Here is a 17,766-nt window from a genome sequence, read left to right as displayed (position 1 = left end):
TGGAGGGTGTGTCTTCATCCATACAAGCAGGTGAGTCTCATCCACCCCTTATAAATATGCTTAATCTTATTTCTTTTATATTTTCTTTCTAAGAGTTCTCGTTTTCTCTTCCCCTTTTAGGTCAAACCAGTTTTCAATCTGCCCCTGAGGTCGCTTCTTCCTTAGAGTTAGAGGGTTTTGAAGGTGCGTGTTGTTCACCCTCACTGTACTTCCCCCTCCTCCTTTTTTTATTATTTTTTTTATTTTAATACTTCTCCCTTTTCCTTTTATGGCAAAGCCCCCAGTATCTTTTCCTTCCTTTATCCATTTTGCCAAAATTTCCTCACCCTTTCTCCAACGTGCTGTGTGTTCTTTCATAGAATCTTCCAGGAAATCAGAGGGGCAAGAGGAGGAAGCACAGCCACAGGAAACTGATACTAGTTTTTTTTAGCTTTCTTTTACTTTCCCACTTTACATTTCTTCCTTTGTTCTTTTCCCTTTTTGAATTTTGTTTGCTTTTGCAGGTGCTAACATAGGTGTTAAGGGTCCTGAGCTCATAGTTCATGAGGTAGCTGTGGAAAAAACTCTCTAATTCCTAAGAGTGGAGATACAACAATGGGGGAGGCTCCAGAGGTGATTGTTCCAGACTCTGGCTCAGGGCTCTCTGCTTTCCTGGCCCGCTTTGATCTCCTGGAGTTCAACAATTTCCTTGCAAGCCACTTTCATTGTTTCGGGCCTCCCTTTGGCAATTTCTTGAGGTTCTCTATGCCCGTTGAGGGTTTGCCATTGCTAGAAAGGTTGCTCAAGACCCATGGAGACTTTACCAGTGAGTTCAGGGGAGGTGTATTTCTAGGCAACATTTTGATGGAGCTGTTATATGCTGTGCTGATCTCTTTGAGGGATTCCTCTCTTGATTCCTTATTTGAAGAAAAGCTTTTAGAATGGAGGGGAGTGGTGCAGGATCTCATTGAAGCAAAATTCAATCTATCCTTCTTGCTGGAGCATTTGCGTTCCCTGACCCACATGTTATTCCAGAGACAAGCTTCTAGGAATCTAGATGCTAAAATTGCTGCTACTGAGGAGGCTTTAGCTCGTGCTCACAAGGTTTTGCAGGACTTGAAAGTTAAAAGGCAGTGTGTTCTCTCTTTTTCAGCTGTTCCTGCTATTTCCCCAGACAGCTTTTTGCTAGTCGGCCTTATTCCTTAACTCCTTGCTTTTTTTTTTTTTTAGCTAGTTCAGGTGTATATTTTTTTTTTAGACAATTTGGGCTGTATAAGTCCTATCTTTTCCTATTGAACACTATTTCTGACTTTTCCCTCCCCATTTTTGCAATATGGATCTGTTTTTAAGATTGCTTTTAATTTTCAATAGCATGTGAATCTGTTCTTCTTTTTCTTTTTCTTTTTCTTTTTTCTTTTTTCTTTTCTTTTTACACGGAGTCCTAGGACATGGTCCCTACAAGTTTTGCTATAGGTCCTGGATTAGGTACCTTGATGGCTGTGTTGCTGCGTAGGTACTAAACTGGGTACATTGGATGCTCTCTTTCTCTTCTTTTTTTTTTTTCTTTTTTTTTTCCAAGTCCCAGGTCATGAACCAAGCAAACCTCTTTTGTCAAGTACTGGGCTAGGTATCCCGGGCACTTACTTCTGCCCGTGGTCCGAGGTCATGTATTTGAAATAATTGTGGTGTGAGTCCTAGATCATGTGCCAAGGTTTTTTTTTTTTTTTTTTTTTTTTTTTGCGCTGGCCCATGTACTCCCCCCCCCCCCCAAAAAATCTGCCCATATTCGGGTTATGTAATGCTTCGCATTTGTACATTTTAGTTGTAGCTTAAAGAAAAATAAGAAAAAGAGATTTCATGGAATCAAAGCAAAGTTACCTTCTAAGGAACACAACCGGGTTGTCAAAGATAGTAAGGATCACAAAATGTCCTTCTACCATGGGTACCTAAACAAAAGGACTTAAACAAAATTCATGATATATATATATATATATATATATATATATATATATGTATGGCACCAAGATCCCAAGACCCATATGAGCCCTGGGCTTAGGCCCAATGGAACGGCCCCATCGCCCTAAATCCTTCTTGAAACTGCCTTCATAAAAAATGAGTTTTGGGCCTCGGATCCAGAGATGCGCTCGGCATAGTACCTCCCGAACAATCATATAAACCTTGTCCGGGCAAGTCATGGGATGCTTGGGGAACACCATTACCGAGCAGATTCGCTTGAACTGGAACCAAGTTCCAAGGCCATGATTGTTACATCCCACTCTCACCTAAACACCCACTTAAAACAGATAATATTGGACCTTCAATTGCACTAGCGATGGCAGTAATCATGATCTCCCCACTAACCTAAGCTATAAATAACAGAAGTTGGGGAAGATGAAGGGGTTGAGAAAAAGGAAGTGAAAACAGTCATTTAGAGAGGGGAGGAATATTACTTTGAGTCTTTGTGCCAAGAACGACCCAAAGTAGGAAATCTTGAAGCCCACCTTACAAATAAATTGTGAGCCCAAGGGAGGTTGAGCCCAACAGTCTCGTTTTGGGTTTGCACAATATATATATAAAAGCAATGAAACACTTAGCAGATTGGGGAGCTAGCAAAAAGGTCTCAATGTACTGAAATCTCCCCCTTTTATGCGAAATATTGTTTCAGCCACTTCCCATTTATGGGATTTACTAGGGCCGTCCCATCTTCCTTTATGAGGTAGTAATACACACTATCATGGGCTTTTCTGATGATGTAGGGCCCTTCCCATTTTGGGTCAAATTTGGAGGGTCCTGAGAGATTTTTCCTTACATACTCTGCTGCTCTTAACACCAGCTACCCCCTAGTGAAGGCCCTTGGTGTACAGTCTGTGCATATGCCTTAGTCATTCTTTGCTGGTACCTCTGGCTTCTCCCTCTGGCCACTTCTCTTTCTTCTTCTAACCCCTCTAGATCTGCCAACATTCTTTCACTATTCATGTCATCTATGCCTTCTTGGTTTTCTTCAAGCACTACTCTTGGAGTAGGTTTATGGGTTTGTATAATTCTTATTGGACTAGGAAAGCCCAAGGTTTGTGTAAACCTATTTAGAATAGAAGAGCCCATTAAGCTCCTATTTAAAAGAGGTGGAAAAGAAAAACCTAACCCTAGAGAGCTTCATAAGGTTTTCTTTTTGAAACTCTAGCCTCCTCCTACAGAAGAAAGAGTTCTTGCTGCGTTTCTTGTACGCCTTTGGGTTCTATAATCAAGCAAAGTCTCTTGCACCAACATTGAAGATCTTATTAGTGTTTCTATGTGAAGTAGTTGCAAATCAACTACAACAATCACAGGATTACTGTGGAGTAAGTCATGTACTAGGATCCGTGCATCATTAGTTAATCACGTACTGGGAGCCGTGCATTGAAAAGAGAGTTCGCCGCTATACTACAAGTTCAATTGGGTATTGGGGTAAGGGTTCAATTGTAGGTTGGTATTAGGTACTGAGATTCTTTTTACTTGTAACCGCTTGTTTTGATAATAGTGGATTCTTGGGAGTGGTGACCTTAAATTCACCCTATGGGGTTTTGCCTCGGTAGTTTTCCCCATTCATAAACAAATTACCTGTATCAAATTTATTTTCAGCTGCATTTAACTTAGTAGGTGATTTGTTTGTTTTATCACGCTTATTGCATGTAATTGAATCTAATTAATTCACTTGGATAATTAATTAATTAATTTACCAAAGGGGTCAATATATTCTTGGCCTATCATTAACATTTGGGTTGGTATGAAAAAAATACCAGGTTTCCAAAAAAAAAAAAAAAAAAAAAAAACCCAAAAAAATATTGGTGGGTTTTCAAAAAGACACCAAACCATATAGTTTTGTACTTTTATTATTAGAATTAATATATGCCCGAGTAATGTATAGATTAATCAAGAATCATATGTAAACTAAAGATTTTTTTTAATATTAATTTAATTAAAATTAAATAATAAAATAGATAGTAAAAATAAAGTAATCTTTTACTTTAGGTTAAATAAGGAATGCATGTTGTGTAAGACTAAGGTATAAAACTATGTGACCTTTTTTTCTAAGAAACTATGTAACTAATATAAAAGGAGGTGCCCAAAATTTTTTAAGGGAGTTTACATAATATATTAAGCTTTAAAGCTCAAGTAATCACCACTACATATTTAAACAAAAAAACCTTGAATTAAATAATTAAAAAAAATCCTAAAAATTATATGAAGGCATATTTAAGTGGTAGCCTCAATTCAATAGTTAAGAACAATCCAAATTACTAAACTTTAAAAAATGAAAGTAGAGAAACTCACATAAGAATTGAATTTTTTTACTTGAAAGCGAGGAAAGAAACACTGAAACTCAGGTGAGTTTCACCCTAAAAAAGAAAAAAAGAGGGTACACACACACACAAACTTCTAGAATTTTTTTTAGTAAAAAAAATTAAGAGTTAAGACCTTGGCAATAAGTTTGCATTGATAATTGAAGATAACTTCATTAGCATTGAGATATGATGAGAATTGAAAAGTAATACCTTTTGGTGGTGAGGTCCTGCACATAGAAAGTGCATCTCTCTTGCGCTATTTTTGTGAACAACAATTTGTATTATGAGTAAAAGCAAAAGGATTTAACAATGGGATGAAAACAACATATATGATATACAAAATTGGAACCCATCTCTGTAGTTAACTAAAAAATTTGGTATTAATAAAAATTAGGAAGATCGTAAGAGAAGAATTATAAAAAGATTAAAAAAAAAAAAAAAAAAAGAGAACGGATAATGAAGGAACCAAAACACATAATCAAACATCTTACACACACATACTAAAATTCATAACAATATATAAGCTAAAGAACCCAAAAGATAGGAAGAACCTATCTCATTCATATATACTTATTACCTAACTCTTCAAGGAAAACCAAAACCAAAAAAAAACTTATACGGTATACAAAATAATATAAAATCATGTCTAACCATATTTAATAATTGATTCTTCAATCATAAACCCCCTCTATTACCAGGGTCTTTTCTACTTCTTCCCCCCCCCCCCCCTCCCGCCCCCGGTTCCTCCACCTCTAGATAAAATGGGAGAACCTCCAAGGAATACACCCTTAGGAAATCTGGGTAGAGCCGTTTAAGCAAGCGATCATGTGCCTCTTCCAAACGTTCATAGTACGTAATGGTATAATCCAATTGGTGGCAGAGGTTTGCCTACTCTTCCTTAGAAAATAAATGGAGGTTTTCCAATTTCTCTTCGCTTATCTCCTAAGCATATAAATTGGATAAAATTTAAGGAAATTAGGTTAAACAAAAGACAAAAAAATACAAAAAATCTATTCAATTTGATGAAAAAATTAGAGTAAACAAATACATACTTGCAAGGTTGTAGGTAGGAGAATGGAAGAATAGAAGAAAAAATCGTATAGTAGGTAGTAGAAGGGAAGCATACACCAAAACACCACACACACACACATATTTATACACTCCACATTGAAGAAGCTAATCTAAATAAAAAGTCAAACTTCAGTCTAATTTATGGAGGTGTGAAGCCAAAATCTAAATCTAAACAATAGAATTAGAGTTTCACTTAAACTTGTTTGATGCAAGTTCTTGATGATGTATAAAATGCATTAAGCCATGTAAAGAGGAAATAAGCAGTTATGATAAAAGACTTCCATTTGAAATTTAAGATAGAATAAAAAAGGATGGAAACAAAATTGATATTGGGTATTAAGTTTTGGTTTTTATCCCAAAAAAAAAAAAAAAAAGTGAAGGGAAAAATAGTTTGATATGACCAAAAAATCCCACGCACACATGCCATAAGCATGCGTACGAGGATTAAACCCTGTGTACGTAGGCTTTTGGCTGCGCACATAGGTACTTATCCAGAAACCCTAATTCAGATTTCTTATGTTGTTTGGTTCGCTTGTTCCATATATTTTGTCTTTGTTTAAACCCTTTTCTTATGTTTATACATACCTGTCTCTATCTTGTATGGTTGCTTATCTTTAATATGTTTAGATTAGGGTTTCATGTTTATGTTTCGTTTAAACACCATGATCATTCATTCACATGCCCATGCACAATGCCATAGGTACTGAGATGCTGCAAGGTAAGTAAGGTAGGTTATTCATTCACATGTACATGCATGTTGTTTGTTTAATCCTCTCTTGATATATGTGTACGAAGTTGATGCCTCATTTTTAATTCATGATTTGACTTGCTTTGCTACCATGTTTAGGTTGTTGCTTTGCATTGAGATGTATGATAGGGTTTCACATGCAAGGATTTCTCATATGTGTGTTGGCTCTTTATTGCTTTATGGATAGATATGTGTTTTGGGATGAATGATGTCATGTTGTATGTTAGATGCATGCTAGCGTGTGTGTGAGTTAGAATACAAGTGTTGAATTTGTTTTTAATAAGGTTAAAACATAAGACACAACGATAGGAGGCCAACCATAGGGTTGGACGATCTTGGGTGCCTAACACCTTCCCAAGAACGTACATAAACTCTGAACTCATACTCTGGTAGTAAGGTAGGTTATTCATTCACATGTACATGCATGTTGCTTGTTTAATCCTCTCTTGATATATGTGTACGAAGTTGATGCCTCGTTTTTAATTCATGATATGACTTGCTTTGCTACCATGTTTAGGTTGTTGCTTTGCATTGAGATGTATGATAGGGTTTCACATACTAGGGTTTTTCATATGTGTTTAGCGCTTTATTGCTTTATGGATATGTGTTTTAAGATGAATGATGTTATGTTGTATGTTAGATGCATGCTAGCGTGTGTGAATACAAGTGTTGAATTTGTTTTTAATAAGGTTAAAACATAAGACACAACGATGGGAGGCCAACCATAGGGTTGGGCGATCTTGGGTGCCTAACACCTTCCCAAGAACGTACATAAACTCTGAACTCATACTCTGGTAGTAAAATCAAAAGTCCTTCCTCAAAAGGACGCTATATATATGGTTTCTAGATCATTGCAAAAACTAGGTGGCGACTCCCCCCTCGTGTCCACAACATGTATGCACTATTAAAATGGGGCTAACCACAAGTGGTATAACTATAATTAACCATTTGATTATAGACATCATTTTTTTATTTTATGTATATTCTTATATATATTAGAATAAATTAATTATTAACCTAGTAGCTAGACCAATAACCTAATGAGGGTTGTTTATAGTGAGGTGCAGTTGGTTTTAGTGGGTGATTTAGCAACACATTGCTCCTTGTAGTTTCTCAACACCACCCCCCTCTCCCCCCAACCGAGTTGCACCAAGGAAGGGCCGTCGATTTGTAAGGAGGCAATTTTACATGCTTGGTCTTATTCGACTTGGTTGGCATTTGTTGATGATAATGACAATGATAGTTGGCTTGACGAACAATTAGTACAGGAGAAGAAATGACTCATAATCAATGGGAATGACAGAAAATTGAAGGGGAAAACAACAAATTAGTGAGGAGAGAGAGAGAGAGAGAGAATAAGTGTATTTGTTTTTAATATATACACACATACATATATGTCAACTAGTTTGGTTATTCTTTGATTTTCAAAACCCACAGCCAACAATCAAACCACTGACACTAATTTTGGCATACAAAAAAAAGCGCCAATAGGCAAGCTGAAACTAGTTAGCTGTGTCCAAAATTGGTTGACTTAATGTAGTTCTACTTACTTTATTGGCATAGGATCAACACTAAATTTAAAGGTTGAACCAATGAACTATCATACCATTCTTTTTCTGGATTTAACCTCATTTAAAATTAATATGTGAAATGCACAGTAAATAGGTGCTATTCCAATATATAAAGTGTTGATCCTGTGAACATTACATAAAACTCGTAATACATGTTGTTAAAAAATTTATAACACCATGCGGTTTGATCAATTAAAGGTTCACTTTTTGCTATGAAGTTTTTCCATTCATCTTATTCTCCTATTTACGGGAAAAAAAGGGTACTAAAGAGTAAAGATGCGCTTTAAAAGTCTAAACCTATTTTGAAGCTATAAATGTTACAAAGCTTGTGAATTTAAGATACGGTTTTACACACACCTCAAGGTACGATTTTAATTATTTTTTGAGGTACGTGAAAAACTATATAAAACAAGGGTAATCCTAACGAGTGCCCTTATGGCACTCGTGGGCACTCGTTATGAATTACTGAAATGCCATTGTATTAATGACAAGCTGCAAAAATCTATGCAATGAAATGGTATGTGTCAGTTTGCTTAGAAAAAAACAAATCTTTTAGAATAAACCCAAAATACCCTTCAGCTTTTTTAGTTTTCTCCATTTAATGTTCCACCCACCCAACCCAAGAAGCCATCCACACGTATACTTGTTAATTTTTCCCTCCATTTCACCCTTTTTTTTCCTTTTACTTTTTCTTTCCAACTACTTAAAAAATACTTGTTAATTTTTCCCACCATTTCACCTTTTTTTTTTTCTTTTCTTTTTACTTTTTCCCTCCAACTTACTATTTCACCTTTTTATCTCCCACCGATCTGTAGTCTTTTTTTTTTTTTTTTTTTTTTTTATCATCAGTCTTCTTTTTTCTCACTTTTAAAAATGTACTTTAGAAAAATATTGACACACTGAAGAAAAATATTAACACACATTGAAGCAAATTAAGAGAGGGGAGGGCTCAAAGAACTTAATCAAAATTAAGAAGGTACTTTCAATTATTCATTTATTTATATTAAAAAAATGATTTTGCTTTATTTATTTATTTATTTATTCTTGTTATATTATTATAGTTCAAATGGATGAGGATTTAAGTTCAAATGGGACTCAACTATGCATTTCAAGGAATTATTTTGACTTGAATGAGCTTCCTAAAGAAGGTACTATTATTTTATTTGAAAAATGGCTATTTGTTTTTATTTTTTATATTCAAATGTGGTGTTGATTTTTTTTTTTTTTTTTGAAGTCTTGTGACAATATAGCACAAATGGATGAGGATTTTATTGCAAATGAAACTCATCAAAGTGATTCAAGAAATTATATTGAGTTGGATGAGTCTCAAACTTCAAATAATGAAAAAAATAGTGACATTTGTGGAGAGAAAGTTCTTGAAGAATATAATTTTGAGCCTTTTGTTAGTCAATGTTTTCTTAGTGAAGAAGAGGCTTTTTATTTTCTATACAACTTATGCAAGACAACATGGTTTTTCTATTTGGAAAGGTCGGTTTGTCACAAACAATAAAGAAATAGTAAGGCGGGATTTCTTTTGTCATCGAGCAGGTAAACCACTATTAAAAATTGTGGATCCATCTAAGGAGCAAAGAAATAGAGAGTCTTTAAAATGTAGATGCAAAGCTCATCTAAGGATTGCCTTACGAAAATCATTTGATATTTTTCCACAAGAATGGCATGTCACTAAGTTTATTATAGATCACAATCATGAATTGTTGGCTCCTTTGGAAGTGCAGTTTCTTCCTAGTAATCGAATTATCACTAAAGAAGATGAAGACCACATTCAATTGTTGAAAGAAGCTAATCTTTCGATTAGACAAATAATGCGTATTATGGAACTTGAGAAAAAAGTGGAACATGGACATCTTCCATTTTTTCAAAAAGATATTCGTATTCTTTTTGAGAAAATGAGAAGGGAGCATGCAACGAGTGATGCCATGAGCCTCTTACAATATTGCAAAGATGCAACAGAGGAGAATTCAAAGTTTCAATATGCTTTTAAAATAGACGATGAGAGAAAGTTGGAGCATATTTTTTGGGCACCTTATCCTTGTATTGATTGGTACCAAAAATATGATGATGTAGTTGTTTTTTACACTACTTATAAGGTGAATGCTTATGATATGCCTTTTGGTGTCTTTGTGGATGTCAATAATCATGGAAAGACAATTCTCTTTGGTTGTGCACTTCTTCGCAACGAAACAACTAGTACTTTTAAATGGTTAATGAAGGTAAATTTTCAATCTTGTAAAGATTCACAATTATTTTTTAATTTGGATAGTATTTGAATTTTTTTGCATTGTAATAATTTTATATTTGATTGACAGACTTTTGTATCATTGATGAAGAAGCCACCCAAGTCTATTTTGACTGATCAAGATCGATGGATCACAGAAGCAATTTCAAAAGAATTGCCACTCACAAAACATGCCTTTTGTATATGGCATATTACCGCTAAATTTAGTGGTTGGTTTACATCAATTCTTCGTAGTCAGTATTCGAGTTGGTGCATGGATTTCTACAAGTTATATAAGTTGGACTCATGTGAAGAATTTGAGCACCAATGGCTACAAGTTATTGCAAAATATGACATGTGTATGAATAAGCATGTGATTGGATTATACCAAATTAAGCACTTTTGGGTACCATGTTGCCTTCATGGATATTTTTTTGGAGGAATGACAACAACGGGAAGATCTGAAAGTATAAATGCCTTTATCAAACGATTTGTTAGTTCCCACATAAGCTTGATCCAATTTGTTAAACAAGTAAGTCATTATTTACCCTTATAATTTATTTTATTTATGTTTATATTTGTCAATATTAGTATTTTTTATATTATTTTTTAAAGTCTTAGCGTGTCATTTAAATGCTTATAATTTGTTGTCATTTTTTTAATTTTAGATTGACCTTGCCATTGAAGATGTTGAACAAATACAATCACATGATACAATGTTGGAAACGTTTAGGAGTTCTTCTTTAAGAAGCCTTTCACCATTAGAAGACCAAGCCCATAGTGTGTTGACACCTTATGCTTTCAAATTATTTCAAGCGGAATTTGGGAGTGCTACACTATATTCCGTGCTTCAAGAAAATGGTAGTGAATTTGTGTTGCAGTATTACAAAGACAAAACTAATCAAAAACACAAAGTTTTGTGGGATGGTGAAATGACTAATTGTAGTTGCAATCATTTTGAATTTTGGGGTATACTTTGTCGCCACATACTTAGGATATTTCTTCACAAAGATTGCCAACAAATTCCACATATGTATCTATTATCACGTTGGAGTTGTGAAGCATCACTAAAGGGAAAAGAATTGTTAGTTTTGAATGATGAAGATTTAGTGGACAAGGGAACCGATATCAATGGTGATGTTAATGATGTGATTGATGAAGACTGTTTTATTTCTTGTCCTCCAATGTCGAAGACAAAAGGTCATCCAAAGTAAAAACGAATGAAATGTGGAAGAGAGTTGGGAAAGCAAAAGAAGTCTTGTAGACTTTGTAGGCATATTGGCCATAACATCTCTACATGTCCGGAGAAGAATAGTAGTACTTCCTTAAATTGTGCAAACAAGAAAAAGAAAACAACATCAACAAATATTGGATTGAACCCAGTATTTTGTTTGAAATGTTAGGTGAAAGCTTTTTGAGATTGTGAAAGAAAAATTATGACACATATTTTGTTAATGTTGTCATTTTGACAACATGTTTTTGAGAAGATTTGATGGAATTTACTTATTGAACTTTTGCTTTTGCTTGATCGTTGGTTTAATTGTTAAGTATATGTTGCTTTTTAATTATTAAGGATATGTTATTTTGGTGTGATACTTTTATTGTCCCATTTGATTTTAAAATTTTTGTTCATTTTTATCTCTGTTTTGATCACTCCCACTCACAGGATGTTGTTTATGAAACTCTCGGTCTAATAGTAGTGAATTGGTGGTACGTTAACAATTTTTGTATTCTCAAAATGGAAATTCTCTTAATTATTAAAAAAATAAAATAAAAAGACTAGAAAGATAAAAATGATGAAAAATTTAGAGCCACGTTAATGAAAAATGGAAGGAAAAAGAATATATATATATATATATATAATCAGTAATTGCATATATAATAGGATTTTCATTAATATATTAGTGATTTCAATTGAGTTTGGGGATTAAATTCAATATCTACACATTTGCTTGTAGTCCATGGACCATGACCACCAGCGTGTGTCAATATTTTTTCTAATTACGTTTTTAGAAGTGAGTAAAAAGAAGAGTGATGATAAAAAATAAATAAAAATAAAAATAAGACTACAGAAAAGTGGGAGATGAAAAGGTAAAATAGTGGATCGGAGGGAAAAAGTAAAAAAAAAAAAAAAAAAGGTGAAATGGAGGGAAAAATTAACAAGTATACGTGTGGATGGCTTCTTGGGTTGGGTGGGTGGAACATTAAATGAAGAAAACTGAAAAAGCTTAAGGGTATTTTAGGTTTATTTTAAAAGATTTGTTTTCTGCTAGGCAAATTGACACATACTATTTTATTGCATAGATTTTTTGGCAGTTTGTCATTAATATAATGGCATTTCAGTAATTCTTAACGAGTGCCCTTAGGGCACTCGTTAGCATTACCCATAAAACAATTTATATACAACAAATTTAACTCAAAAGAGGAAATATAGGTGTTAGTATGAAATTACTCCTACTCTAAACAGTTTAAGTCAAAAGAGAACTCTTTTGCATTCTCCTTTCCCTTTTCCTTTTGTTGCTTGATCAAATCTTACTTTGACCCTTGTCACCCCTCAAAGCCATAGAAACATAGACAGCTATGTATTAGTTGTTTTCAAGGCTTTAACCCATACTCATTTATTAAAAAAAAAGAGGGCCTTTAACCCATAGTCTTCACCCAAGCATACTACAATAGGAGCACCCAATCTACTTCCCCGCATATATCAGTTCAGCCCCTTTAAATCCTCTTAATTTCTTTATTGAAAGGGATGAAATAAAAATAGATGCTTGTATGTATGATACGTATTTATTTTTAGCAAAAACACTAAAAGTTTAAAAGTATGTATGTATATAGTATGAGATCAATTAAAACGTAATATTTCTTTTCTCAAAAAGAAAAAACTTATTATTTCATAGTAAAGTGTGTATAATTTTAGACTTTAAAAAACTAATTATTATAAAACGTATTATTTCTTTTCTCAAAAAGAAAAAAATTATTATTTCATAGTAAAGTGTGTATAATTTTAGACTTTAGTAGTTAAAAAAAGAAAAAGAAAACAAGAGGCTTGAGAAAGGTAGAGGATGCTAATACGGATAGTCGAATTTGAATTGCACGATGCAATTATTGTGTAGTTGAGAGATGTAAAATTTTGAAAGATAAAAAAAAATAAAAAATAAAAGCTAAAAGGTTTAAAAAAATATTATGTAGTTGTGAGATATAAAAATTTGAAAGATAAAAAAAGTTAAAAATTTTTTGATTCAAGAGAATTTTTTATTTTAGTTGTTTTAAGACTACAACAAAATGTTGCAACATTTTCACAACAGTTGTGTTTGCATAGGTTAAAATAAAATATTATACTTGCAGGAGAGGAGCAAAGATTTTTTTTTTGGGGGATGAGGGGGGGGGGGGGGAGGAATTGTGGTAATAATATAAGGGGAATTGTGGTACTAATATATTAGTCAAGATAAATTCTCACATATATGCATAAACATACTACACACATATATGTTGGAAGTATAGTTTTGAAAATTGTCCAAATTGATTAACAAAGTTACAAAGTAATATCAATAAAACAAGATATGCTCAAATTAACTTATAAGCAAAATAGACAAGTGCAAAAGCGTATAAAATTAAGGATTAAGTAAAACTTATCGCCGAGGCACGAAACTAAATCCGTTGTCCTTAAGAAGCGATTTCGCCCCCACTGGAATGAATTTGTTGATGCAAATGGCTCAAGCAGTTGCTCTCTAGGATACAACGACAACTCTGTTAATATGCATTCACAAACAGGGTTTCAAACTCGTCACAAATGCCCAAGAGAAAATTTTCAGCAAAAATAGAGGAGCTAAAGTATCAAAGTAATATGTGTTTTATTGTTTTCAATTAATATCATATATGCAGAATTTTGATAGTCTTAGAGCTCTAAAAAAGGAAGTAGCTAAAGATGATTAGAGTGAAAAGGGAAAGGCAAAAACAAAGGAATTGATGCCGCAAGCTACTATGTATTTTCTGCAAAACAGGGGAAGGTGCGGCTGACTATTTTTCTAAGGAAATATGAGATCATTGAGGGTTTTGTTTGCTGCCAAAAATTCCCACACCAGCCAAGGAAAATTCTAGAGCATGGGTTTCGGCTTTACAACAAAATATTATGGGCTTAAGCTTTGAACATACCCAATTAATTTTAAAACATACCCAGCAATATAAACCTTAATATTTAAATACTAGAGTAGGTCATAATTTATAAAAATATTGTATACAAAATTATCAACTTTGACTTTTGTATATTCACAAGATAATTTTTTAGGAGAACTTATCATCTTTTAAACTTTAATAAGTATACATAAATTGTCTAGTTTGATATTATACATATACAAAAATAAATAAATAAATAATAATTTTATTATTATTATAACAAAAAGAACTCATCATCTCCTAAAAAAAATTATGCTTGATGAAAATTCATCTTTTGGCGATTTTCATAGTGAAATTCTTAAAATTTTTATTTTCAATATAAATTACAAAATTATCTACCAAAGCGAATAAAAAAAATTGGTGGAACCATATGAAGACTTTGAAGACACAAATGATTTAAACTTTAGTAGATACAACTATACAAGAGCAAATTTTACCCCAAAAAAAAAAAAGAAACTGAAAAATTAAAATTACATTGTTTTTATAACTATTAGACCAATTGACAATTATTGTTTTTGTTTTAAGATCATTATTAGACTAACTCAGATATTTGGATCTCGAGTAATCAAAGACTACTACCGAGAGCACATGTACTCCACTTTATATATATAGAATTTTAACTTAAAGTGTCCATTCCATAACGATTGCTCCTTATTAGTTAGCGGCGGAATTTGAACCCCAAAGAAGTAAGGTTGCTAAATTGACTAAAAAGTCAATTTAGCAACCAATTCCCTTAAAACAGCTTCTACAACAAAGAAGCTAAAGATAAAAGTATATGAGTTTTGATAGCAGCCCAATATAGCTCAAAACTCAAAACAAAAAATAATATTTTAGTGTAGAGTGTTAAAAAAAAGTATTTTAATGTATTGATGGTTGTAGTTATTGTTTATTATGTTAAATATATTATTTTATTGTGTTGTTTATATTATTTTAATGTGTTGAATGTTAATATAAAACTTTTACCGTGTTTTATTGTTGACACCTCATTTTGCAACCTATATTTAACCTCACATGGAGAGCAAAACGGTAATTTCACATTGGGAATATGCATCTTGATTTTGATCATTAAATCCTTAATCTCATTTCAGCAAAATGATCTTAATGTTGTAATGATCAAATCAACTGGTTATAAGCCTTAATCGGACCATCAGATTAAAAGTTATCATCAAATCAAGTTTTAATGGCCGAGATGCATTATCACAAATTGAGTCCGGCTATATGTGATTATGAATAATTGATTCCAATTGATTATAATTATAATCAATTTAAGATTAATGACATGTCATAATTTGATTAGCTAAAGCTACATTTTATGGTAAGGTTGCACACACTTAATTAATTAGATAGTTAAACATTAATTATTCAATGAGTAATTTGTGAAATTATCTTTTAAGTAGGGTAAATTTGGAACTAATTAAGTCTGAAATGAGAGTAATTGGAGCCTATTAATGTTAATTAGAAACGAATTTGAGACCTATTAATGTTAATTGTGCTGAAATTATTTTATAACAAATGACCTCTGCTCACCATTTAGTTAATATCTCTCAGAATATTTTGAATTTGTGAATGAGGTTAATTTTTCCAGAAACTAAAAATCTGGGGCTTTAATTTGAGTACAAGAACGAGACAATTCCGATCAGAATTGAGAAAGATATGATTTTTTGAATTTGGCTCTACAGGCTGTTACAATAGTTACGGAAAAACCGAATTTTGCTTGCTCCTTGTTGAGGTCTAAAAAAAAGGGTCATAGTGAAATAAGCCCAAAAAAGAACAAGTCCAGCCCAAAAGGAAAATTCAAGCTGAGCCCAAAGAAATAGATACGGGAGACCCATAAGGGAATAAAAGAAAGGCCCAGAGGATCCTAAAGCCCAGAAAAAAGAAGCATCCAAAAAAAGAGGACCACAGCAAAGTATAAGAAGCAAGGATCCTCAGGAACCATCAATAAGCACGGATCCCTTCAGGCACAAAGAAAAAGGAAGAATGGGACAGATCGATAGAAAGAAGACAGAAGAAGAAAACAAGAAATAAAAGCAAAACGCGAGCAACCTCTCATGGCACAGACAGAAAAGGCCTCGGGGAACCAAGACAGGGAAGAAGAATGATAACAAACGACTTTCAAAAATGGCAGAACAGGATTCCGCCCAAATAGGAAAGAAAAGGAAAAGTGGAAGACGCCAGAAATAGGGATGCCGAGAAGGCATACCTCAGCACGTCCCAAAGAAGATGGCCAACCGGAAGCTTTCAAAAGAATCAGAACTGAGAGAAGGAAAGAATGAGAAGAAACGGAAAAGGGACTTACCGAGACGATGGGGACAGGACATGCTCTGTTTGCAAAAGAGCAAAACAGGAGAACCAATGGTTCCCCGGGAAGCCCAGAAAACTCCATTATAAAAGGAGGGGATGGGTTGTGAAGAAGGAAGCAGCGAAAAAGTGAGAAAGATAAGAAAGAAGAAATTCTCTAGAAAAACTATCAGAAAAATCGAGAGTGAAGAGAAAATATTAAGGGAAAAACAAATATTGCTTCCCGGTATCCTGTAAAAGCCACTATTGCACATACTCGGATTCAACGAGAATCAAACTTTGCAAGTTTTGAAGGCTAAAATAGTCATTCAAGACTGCAATTTTTGAGCTTGATTGAACCTTGTATCACGTCCTAGTGAGCTTTCTGTAATCAAACAGATAATGTATTAATGAAACATTGCTTCATATTTCCCAGGATCCCCACAGCACTAATTTTTATCGCTTTACTAATCCTGTCTCTTTCCTTCTGAATTTACCTTGTTAATTTTTGGCACTCTTCGATATCCTTGTTTGTCATTTTCTTTATATTGTCAGGAGTATTCTTTGCATTTCACTTGATTCTTAAACAGTTCGTTAGCTGCGGTGAGTCAAGGCCCGGTCCACCAAATCCTCCTTTTCATTTAGGCCCGGGATCCTTGGGCCTGAGTGTCACGAAAAGGGCACTCTCACACTCCTCACTCCCACCAATCTCTAAATTTAATGCACCTGATTTCCCTAAAAACTATCTAGGTTCATGATTCTTTGTCAACCCTCATTAAATGACATTCCATTCATATTTTCTCCACTACTACTATAAACCCCCTCTCTCCTCCATTTCAAAGCACACAAAAACTCTCTCTCTCATTTTCTCTTGAGTTCTAGTGAAGTAGAGTAATCTTGTCATATCTTAATATTCTTGAGACTCAAAATATTGAGCGAGACTCACTCTCCTTCTCCTAGTTCTTCTTTTCTCCTCCACCCTTAGGACTTTCACCAATAGCCTCATTTTTCCTTCGTGTGGATCTTGCATGCAAGTATAATCTCTATCCTTAACTCGTTTTTCATATTGCTATAATGTTAATTTAAGATTAGAGCATATTAGTGTTTATTTAAATTCCTTGAATGTGTTTGAATGTTCTTATGTGTTCTTCACATGTTCTTGGTTGTTTATCACATATTCATGCATAGCACTAGTTTTGATCTTAAATCCACATGAAAAATGTGTTTGTTTAATAATTTTTTCAAATCCTTGAATCTAAGATATCACTATCCACACACATTTACTAGAATTATTTTTTTCAATCCAAATTAAATGCTTAATAAATAGAATTAGGGATTATCACATGCATACTCATTAAATTTAACATTCAAATTGATTGATAACAT

The 17,766-nt window shown here is 33.5% G+C and overlaps 1 pseudogene; it reads left to right on the top strand.

Annotated features, from left to right (window-relative positions):
* The first annotated feature begins 8,946 nt into the window (after nt 1–8,946).
* LOC126701387 (protein FAR1-RELATED SEQUENCE 11-like) lies at nt 8,947–11,330 on the top strand (annotated as a pseudogene).
* Nucleotides 11,331–17,766: the final 6,436 nt, after the last annotated feature.

This window comes from Quercus robur, chromosome 2 (genome assembly GCF_932294415.1).
Source record: "Quercus robur chromosome 2, dhQueRobu3.1, whole genome shotgun sequence".
NCBI classification, from domain to species: domain Eukaryota; kingdom Viridiplantae; phylum Streptophyta; class Magnoliopsida; order Fagales; family Fagaceae; genus Quercus; species Quercus robur.
The sequence above is the reverse complement of the archived record's forward strand: the minus strand, read 5'-3'. Positions and strand labels throughout refer to the sequence as shown.